Below are 10,311 nucleotides of genomic sequence, written 5' to 3'. Positions count from 1 at the left end.
ACAGGTTCATCTCATCACTAATCACACCGAAGATGGCTATTAAAGGGTCAGGCTGCAGTGTTTTACCAGGTATGGCAGACAGTGATTGAAAAATTGAAGACCAGAAGTTGTACAGAGATGGGCATGACCAAAACATGTGTCCCAAGGAAACGGGAGAGTATTGACATCTAGGACAGTTTGGTTCAACATTAGGGTACAATTTTGCCAGTCTGTCATTAGAGTAATGCAACCTATGGACAATCTTAAACTGAATCAGGCCATGTCTAATACAAAGAGAAGACGTATGTATGCGTTGTATAGTCCTTTTCCAGGTATCCTCTGGTATTGTTTCTCCAATGTCTCCCTCCCATGCCACCTTAGTTTTGTCCCAATTATGAGGACCACTATTTAGAATTAATGTATATATTTTGGATATTGCTCTTCTATTGAGTGGATTCACATTAAGGACCAAATACAACAGGTCTTTGGGAGGTGGAGATGGATACCCTGAAAAAAGTTTAGAGACAAAGCTCCGGGCTTGAAGATATCGGAAATAATGAGACTTTGGTAAACTATGGTCTTCACATAAAAATTTAAATGAGGCAAAGCCATCATTAGTAAAGAGGTCTTGAAAGTAGACTAGGCCGCATCTATGCCATACTGCAAATGCCTGATCTATTTGGGATGGAGCAAAAAGATGGTTAAACATTATTGGAGAGAAACTACATATATTTGTCATATTAAAATGTTTTCTGAACTGACCCCATATCTTAATTGAATTTTGAACCACTACATTTGAATTCAATTCAGATGCTTTAATATTCAGTGGGAGAGGGGCAGTTAAAACTGAGATTGGGGAGACTGGGAGTGTAGCTCTCAGTTCCATATCAGCCCAAATCGGACCCTCCTTATCCGCGAATGTCGTGATCCAATATGTCAGTTTGACAATATTAGTTGCCCAGTAGTAAAATAAAAAGTTAGGTAACCCCAAGCCACCGTCAGGCTTAGCTCTCTCCAGGCTTGCCTTTTTTATACGTGCAGGTTTTTTATTCCATATGAACGAAGAAATGAAACGATCTAGTTGGTCAAAATAGGATTTAGGGAGATACATAGGAATCATCTGAAATAAGTAGAGAAACTTGGGCATTACAGTCATTTTCACCGCATTTATCCGTCCTGCTAGTGAGAGTGGTAATTTTGACCACCTATCAAAGTCGGTCTTGGTACGATCTAGGATCGATCTATGATTGTACTGAAATATAGCTTTAATTGAGCCTGCTATTTTTATTCCCAGGTAAGTGAATTTATCCTTTTCAGTTTTGAAAGGGAAATGGTCATGAGATATCTGTTTTGCCAGGTTGTTCAATGGAAATAGTAGAGATTTCGACAAGTTCACTTTATACCCTGATATGCTACTGAATTTTTTCAACCAGTGGAGAAGGTGGGGCACGCTTTCAATTGGGTCTGATATTTGCAAAAGCAAATCATCAGCATAAAGCAAGGTTTTGTGATTTATTCCACCTCTGGATATGCTCTTAATTCTGTTATCTGATCTGATAGCAATTGCCAGTGGCTCGATTGCAATGTCAAATAGGAAGGGCGACAAACAGCAACCCTGCCTTGTACCTCTGTGGAGCGAAAAATAATCAGAAATCAGGCCATTCGTCCTGACTGCCGCCATAGGTGTTGAATATAGAACTTTGATCCACTTACAGAAAGTGGGCCCCATTCCGAATTTATCCAAGGTTGCGAAAAGATAGGTCCATTCAGTTCTATCAAACGCCTTTTCAGTGTCAAGGCTTATAATAACTTCAGGTTGTACAGTTGAATGGGGGGAAAATATCACATTAAATAATCTTCTCATATTAAAAAAAGACTGCCGCCCGGGGATAAAACCTGTTTGGTCCTCATTAATAATTGTGGGAATTATCTGATCTAAGCGTCGTGCAAGTGTTTTCGTTAAAATTTTATAGTCGCAGCACAGGAGGCTTATTGGCCTGTATGAGCTACATTGCAAAGGATCCTTGTCTTTTTTTAGTAGAACTGAAATCGTAGCCTGGGTAAGCGTTTGCGGTAATTTCCCATTGACCAAGGATTCATCATAAACCGATTTAAGTATAGGTGCAAGTTTCGAAGAGAATTCTTTGTAGAACTCTATTGGGAATCCGTCCGGGCCTGGGGCTTTTCCTACTTGACTTGACCTAATGGCACCCACTATTTCCTCGAGCGACAATGGCTGCTCCAGAAGTGACTGTGTCTCTGGAGAGAGTTTTGGGATATCGAGCGAGTCAAGAAACGAGTAAATCTCAGATGTGGTACAGTCTACCTCTGATTGATATAGAGTAGAATAATATTGCTTAAACTGGTCATTAATGACACGAGGGCTCTGTGATACAGAGTCAGCGCCTATATTAATTCCAGGGATCATCTGTTCTGCTGCCTGTTGTTTAAGTTGGAGAGCTAGGAGCTTACCTGCTCTATCTCCATGTTCATAATATACCTGTCTGGATTTTAGAATATTTTTTTCGGCTTTCCATGTCATAAATGTATCAAATTCAGTTTGCAACAGTAGTTTCTCCTTATAAAGATCTGGAGTAGGTAAAGTAGCATAACGCCTGTCAACATCCGCAATTTTATCAGCCAGCTCTTTAAGTTTTTTAGAACGCTCTTTATTCCTATGTGCCACATAGGAGATAACTTGGCCCCTGATGTAAGCTTTCATAGATTCCCACAAAACTCCCCTTGACACGTCCGGAGTGTCATTGACCTCCAAAAAGAAGTCAATCTGACTATTAAGAAACGTTCTAGCATGTTCACATAAAAGTAATTGCGGATCTAACCGCCAAGTTCGTTGGGGAGCTACATTGATTGGAAAAATTAGATCCAGCTGCACTGGACTATGATCTGAAATCACTATACTGTGATACTTGCTGTTGGAAATCAAAGGGAGAAACTGGTTGTCGACAACAAAATAGTCAATCCTGGAGTAACTGTGGTGCACCGGAGAAAAGAAGGAGAATTGTTTCGTATTTGGATTTTTTGACCGCCAGGGGTCTGATAAGCCATATGAACGAAGAAAGGAATTAATAACCACTGCTGCTGATGAGAGAGCATTGGACCTTGCACTTGATCTATCTAGCTGTGCATTGAGGACGCAGTTGAAATCCCCTCCGAGAATTAATTTGTAGGAATTAAGGTCGGGAAGGGTTGAAAAAAAGTTAGTAAAGAATTGTGCATTGTCCCAATTTGGTCCATAAATGTTAGCTATTATTATGGGCGTATTAAAAAGCTTGCCCACCACGATAGTATATCTACCATTTGCATCCGAAATTACGTCAGAGTGTTCAAACGGAATCCCTTTCCTGATTAGAATTGCTGTTCCCCTTGCTTTATAATTAAAACATGAATGATATATCTGTCCAATCCATTTACAGTTCAGTCTTTTTTGGGAGTTAATATTTAAATGTGTCTCCTGAAGCAATATTACGTCAGGTTTTAATGATTTCAAATGGCTAAATACCTTGCTCCGTTTAACCATATTATTCAGTCCCTTAACGTTCCAGCTAATGAACGAAACTGCACCTTGTTGATTATTTACATTAGATGGTACCATGGTACATCGTTTTGAAATAGACCGCTCCTATGTGTTTCAGTACATGTCTGAGACAAACCATAAACCACAAATAGACCCAAAAGAAAACTGACAAACATATAGACATAAATAAACCCCTTACCGTCCTGGACTCCTGGGCTGGTCTTGCTTAAACCTAAGACTGCCCTAACAACTCGACACTCTCTCCTATGCATATAACACGTCTACTCTAACTTGAACTCCGACCTGAACTCCGCAAAGTTTAGAACATAATATAGTAGGGCTTTCCTCTCGATATTATCAAAGCTGCATGTATGCTGGCTCTTATTTAGTGACAGGCTGATATAATCCTAACACCTACAGTTGAATGATATCCCCTCGAATGACAACAATAATAATACAGAATGGGGGAGGCATTAAAAAATTAAATAAAAGGGTTTAGGTGTCCGATTGAGACTTAATATTCGACACTTGCATTCACGTGGTAGGAAAATAATAACAAAAAGTTAAATAAAACACAGAAAGGAGAAAAGAGAAACAGTAATTCAAAGAAAAAGATATCTTCCACGGCAAGTGATGTCTACATGAACCCCGGCACAATGCAGTAGGCTATGCTTGGTTATTCGTCGTGTATCATCAGTCCGTTTTTTGTTTTTGTCTTTCCTTACATTATTGTACTTTGACATTGTCCATAGTTCAAACAAAAAGTGCATCCAACTGTAGTGTGGTGATATTTACCCGTCAAAATATATCATGTGCAAACTTAAAAGTTGACACGCAGCGTGATACCTGCTAAAGTCCCGTGAATCAACTGTCACTCTCCCTCCGTCTCCCGTAGGCGCAGATTGGTCTCGATGTAGTGCTTTGCCTTAACCGGGTCTTCGAAAGATACCTGCTCGCCGGCTGGGGCGGTGATCTTCAGTGTAGCTGGGTACAGGAGACCGTATTTCACGCCCGTGCACCCGCGAAGCATCCTTCTCACCTCCGTGAAAGCGGCTCTCTTTTTTCTGACGCCGGCCGAGTAGTCTGGGTAGATGTTGAAACGCTTGCCCTTGTGGGTGATGGGACCCGCACTCGCGGCCTTCCGAAGAACATCTGCCTTCTCCTGAAAGTAGTGGAACTTGACGATTAATGGCCGCGGGGCATCCCCATCCTTTGGTCTCGTTTGCAGGCTCCTGTGCGCGCGATCGAGCGTCGGCGTATAGTCAAGGGCGAGCGCTTCCTTCAACAATTCAGCTACGGCTTTCTCTGGTCTTATATTCCCAAATCCCTCTTCGACTCCAACTAGTCTGCAGTTATCTCGTCGTTGCCGGGACTCCAAATCTTCGGTCTTATCTGCCAGCCGAGTGACTTGTGCAGTCAGCGCATTGACTTTAGCTTCCAGAGTTACATTCCGATTAGCCTGGTTGTTAGCTTCCTCCTCGAGGTCGCCAATGCGGGTTGAAAATGTGGCGTTTTGTGTCTGTACTTCTCCAATTACCTTCGTGAATTCTGCGTGCACATTTTGGATTTCTTCCCTTAAATCACTCGCCAGGCTGTCTATTTTCTTGTGCAATTCACCTGCAGCCGCCGCTACTGACGACTCGATCCTGGACAGCACGCTTCTTTCCGTTTGTTTTATGGCAGCCATGATTGCGTCGAGATCCGACCCTGACCCCGCTTCCGCGCCTGGGTCCGTGTCAGACAAGCCTGAGGCTTCAGGCCCTGGCTTCGGTTTATGAGATTTGGGCATTATGAGCAGCTTTCACTCTTATTTTTTTCTTTTTAATTCGAGGCTAAGTCTTTAGAAACCCGTTCGCACCGAACAAGACAGGAAGGGGAGAATGAAAATTAGATTAATGTTCAATCTAAGCAGAGCTCGAAAAAGTACGTCTTCACATGTCGCTGCTCAGCTCCGCCCCTCCTGATTACTAAATGTTTAACAACTGATAGGAACATGTTCTGAGAGAATTAAATGAGCACATCACAACACCAAACAGACATCTAAACGAGTGATGGACGTTATGCGAGTTTATGTAGAATTCTCTGTTGTCAACACTTTAGATGAATGTAATGTAAATAAACACGTGTACATATAGTAACTAAACATGAGTTATCTGTTTCATCTGTCTAATAGTACTGTTGATAAATTCAGGAGCATTTGTATTGGATAAAAAGCCAATGAACACAACAGCTACCTCATAAATGTAGTATTGAGCACACGAATCAGAGGGAACTGAATCTTGTGTGGATGTTACAGGGACAGTTGAGACAAGTTTGCTTGTCTGGTGAAGAGTGATTGATGAAGCAGTGCTGCCATCAAAGGCTTTGAGTGAGTACACTACAGACAAAACCTTAAGTTGCAGTTTATTAATAATAAAAAAAAACTTTAAGCACTTTTCTGATTCTAGATTTCTGTGCCTTTGTTGCAGATATTTTGAGGTGGAGCAGGACCTGAAAGGAAAGGTGACAGCAGCATTTACGGGAAAAAAGTTAAATCTGTAACTAAATATAAAGTTAGGTAATTTTGTTACTTCTAATACAGAGATCTAATGAAATTGTGCTGTTAAAATGACAACTTTTGTATTGTATTTGTGCATCTTTGTATGATCTGTAATGTCTGCAGACTGGTGTGTGCATCGAGAAAAGAGAAATCCACAGCAGCATCCTGGAAATGGTCTCAAGTGCCATCAATGAGACCCTCCATCACTCCACCTGCTCTTTGTCTCATCTGGACCAGATGTTGCTGTGGTCTCTTCATCCTCAGAGACCAAAGAGCCAGCGAGAGCATCTAGAGAAAGACTAAAATACCAATATGTCTGAATAAAGCTTTTGTCTTTATTTATGTTCATGGTTACTTTATTATTTTACTCATATATCCATGTTGTTATCAGTAATTAAATATAAGTTTCATTAACATATGCATTAATTAATTACTTGATTAAAAAAATGCTTGTTTTACTAAAAAATATAATTAATTATAGGTCAGCATTTATCATTATTATTGATCAGTGCATTCTGAGGTAATCTTAATTTCTAAGTAGTAATACTTACATTTTTTGAGTGTAAAATCAACTGTCTTCTCCAAACACAAGACCTTCGAGAAGCGGATCCACGTCTCCTTTGTGCAGATATTGCAAAAGGAAGATGTACTAGGTAGGGTCGTTGTGTTACTGATGCTATGAGGTGTTTGAGCACCTGTTGTGCTTATTTTCTTTTTATTATTATTACTACATAACTTATTATTACAGGCTCAGGGAAAGATGGCATTTATCTTTAACAATGAACAATCATAATGAGAAAAAACTGAAAACAATTATTAGGCTTGCTTACATCATAGTATGTGATTATATACACAGGGAAAAATGATTAAATATCTCTGAATAATCCAAATATTCACATCATAGTTTATCAAATATTGGATTTGTTGTTTTTGTTATTGATAAGCCTCAGGGATGAAAGAGAAATTCTACAATAATTTAAGCTATAGTTTTGCGTGTGGATAAACAATTTTGAACATAAAAACAAAAGTAATAACTTTTGCAAAAAATAAAGAATTTGGGTTTTCCTAACAAAAATTATTTCTTTAACAATTAAAAAATACAAAAACCTAAATGAACCCAAAACGTATCCGTTATACTACAATCACAATAAAAGAACAGCTGTTTCTTCAACATGACCACAAAATGAACAATTTTCATCAATATCAAAATATTTATAGAAAGATGAATTAAACCTGTCGCTATGTTAAATTGTTGCACCTGTTATAACGTCGTTGGTCACATGATAACGTCAACATGGCAGAAGACGTGCAGATCACATCCATACTCAACGAGATTTGGCTGTAGAGTACGTACTCTTTTAGCGCTCGTTAAGTAAGTACTTATTGAAAATAAGTACCTACTCATTGAGTATGCGGTTTCGAACGCAGTCGTTGAGTATGGATGTGATCTGCACGTCTTCCGCCATGTTGACGTTATCATGTGACCAACGACGTTATAACAAGTGCAACAACTTAACATATAGCGACAGGTTTAATTCATCTTTCTATAAATATTTGATATTGATGAAATTTGTTCATTTTGTGGTCATGTTGAAGAAACAGCTGTTCTTTTATTGTGATTGTAGTATAACAGATACGTTTTGGGTTCATTTAGGTTTTTGTATTTTTTAATTCTTAAAGAAATAATTCTTGTCAGGAAAACCCAAATTCTTTATTTTTTGAATAAGTTATTTCTTTTGTTTTGTATTCAAAATTGTTTATCCACACGCAAAGCTAGCTTAAATTCTTGTTGAATTTCTCTTTTCATCCCTGAGGCTTATCAATAACAAAAACAAATCCAATTTTTGATAAACGATGATGTGAATATTTTGATTATTCAGAGATATTTAATCATATTTCCCTGTGTATATAATTGCATACTATGATGTAAGCAAGCCTAATAATTATGTTTTTAGTTTTTCTCATTATGATTGTTCATTGTTAAATATTATTACCATCTTACCCTGAGCCTGTAATTGTAAGTTAGGTAGTATTAGTTATAAAATGAAATAAGCACAACAAGTGATCAAACACCTCATAGCATCAGTAACACGACTCTACCTAGTACATCTTCCTCCATGTTTGCAATATTTGCACAAAGGAGACATGGATCAGCTGCTTGAAGATCTTGTGTTTGGAGGTGTTTTTTTGAGGATTTTACACTCAAAAAATGTAAGTATTACTACTTAGAAATTAAGATTATAATACTGATCAATAATAATGATAAATGCTGACCTATAATTAATTATATTTTTTAGTAAAACAAGCATGTTTTTTTATCAAGTAATTAATTAATACACATGTTAATGAAACTTATATTTTATTTACTGATAACAACATGGATATATGAGTAAAATAATAAAGTAACCATGAACATAAATAAAGACAAGTGGAACAAAGCTTTATTCAGACATATTGGTATTTTAGTCTTTCTCTAGATGCTCTCGCTGGCTCTTTGGTCTCTGAGGATGAAGAGGCCACAGCAACATCTGGTCCAGATGAGAGACAAAGGGCAGGTGGAGTGATGGAGGGTCTCATCGATGACACTAAACCATTTCCAGGATGCTGCTGTGGATTTCTCTTTTCTCGATGCACACACCAGTCTGCAGCAGACATTTCAGATCATACAAAGATGCACAAATACAATACAAAAGTTGTCATTTTAACAGCACAATTTCATTAGATCTCTGTATTAGAAGTAACAAAATTACCAAACTTTATATTAAGTTACAGATTTAACTTTTTTCCCACAAATGCTGCAGTCACCTTTCCTTTCAGGTCCTGCTCCACCGCAAAATATCTTTGATGGCAGCACTGCTTCATCAGTCACTCTTCACCAGACAAGCATACTTGTCTCATCTGTCCCTGTAACATCCACACAAGATTCAGTTCCCTCTGATTCGTGTGCTCAATACTACATTTATGAGGTAGCTGTTGTGTTAACTGGCTTTTTATCCAATACAAATGCTGCTGAATTTATCAACAGTACTATGAGACAAATGAAATAGATAACTCATGTTTACTTGTTTACTAACTATGTTTATTTACATTACATTTATCTAAAGCAGTGTTGACAACAGAGAATTCTACATAAACTCACATAACATCCATCACTCGTTTAGATGTCTGTTTGGTGTTGTGATGTGCTCATTTAATTCTCTCAGAACATGTTCCTGTCAGTTGTTAAACATTTAGTAATCATCTTTAAGATGCTATGGTCGCTATACGTAATAAAACGTGTTTTACAGCGAAATCACAAATATACTTTAACGTTACACGTATTGACACCTTATGCAAATCAGCAGTTTACGATACAGTAGCTCAACAAATACGATTTTAAGACAGGGAACCGTGTTTTGGTTTGTAATACTCACATTTGTAAACACTCTCGTTGCGGTTCTCAATCACGTTCGATGATGACGTTTTGGCCTCCTGTGGCCTCCTGGGATTGAAAAGTGTGCATCAGATTAACACTTCAGAATCTGGTCTGAAGCAGTAGGACAGCAAGCGCAAGCTTTTCCAAAAGCGACCCGCAAACATGGATAGCGAGGTCAGTGAGTGGTTACTTTTGCAAACCGCCCCGACTCAGTTGTCGGCAAATGCCTTAAAGCTGTCCAGTGCCCGGTCAGCCAACCCCTGGCCTCTTCTCTGGGAGCCTGGATCGTCTGAGTCGCCCTCCCGGAGGGCAATTGTGCGGCCAGGCTAGTCTAGTAAACAGGAGATCCTGCGTTTGAATCCCAGCGGTGCCTCTCGACTGGTGGCTGTCTCTGGGCTTGCTATTGCATCGGAGACACTGATAACACTCTATGTTTTTGAACCGTGCCTCAATTGTGCAAAGACTTGAGGACCTGTCTTTCTGCCCAAACAGCTTGCCACTCCGCCAAGCTGGACAGGCCCAGCGTGGCATACCTACAGGCTCTGTGGCGCAATGGATAGCGCATTGCATTTCTAGACTCCCAGATGAGGTTGGGGTTGTGGGTTTGCGTCCCGTCAGAGTCGTGTGTTTTGGCATTTTGTTAAGCCTGTTCTGTGCAGTGTTGCCCTCGGACAGCAGAAACCATTTTGAGGCTTCCTGTTCTCAGCGTACATTGATTTTAAAAAAATGTCAATCATATTTAAAAGGTAGCAAAACATGCCCAAGAACCAATTCAGTGAGGTATGCAATCACTGTCTCGCATCAAGTGGTGGCAGCAGGAAGTTGAAATTGTTGATTCATGCA

The sequence above is a fragment of the Garra rufa genome, chromosome 2 (genome assembly GCF_049309525.1).
Source record: "Garra rufa chromosome 2, GarRuf1.0, whole genome shotgun sequence".
NCBI classification, from domain to species: domain Eukaryota; kingdom Metazoa; phylum Chordata; class Actinopteri; order Cypriniformes; family Cyprinidae; genus Garra; species Garra rufa.
The sequence above is the reverse complement of the archived record's forward strand: the minus strand, read 5'-3'. Positions refer to the sequence as shown.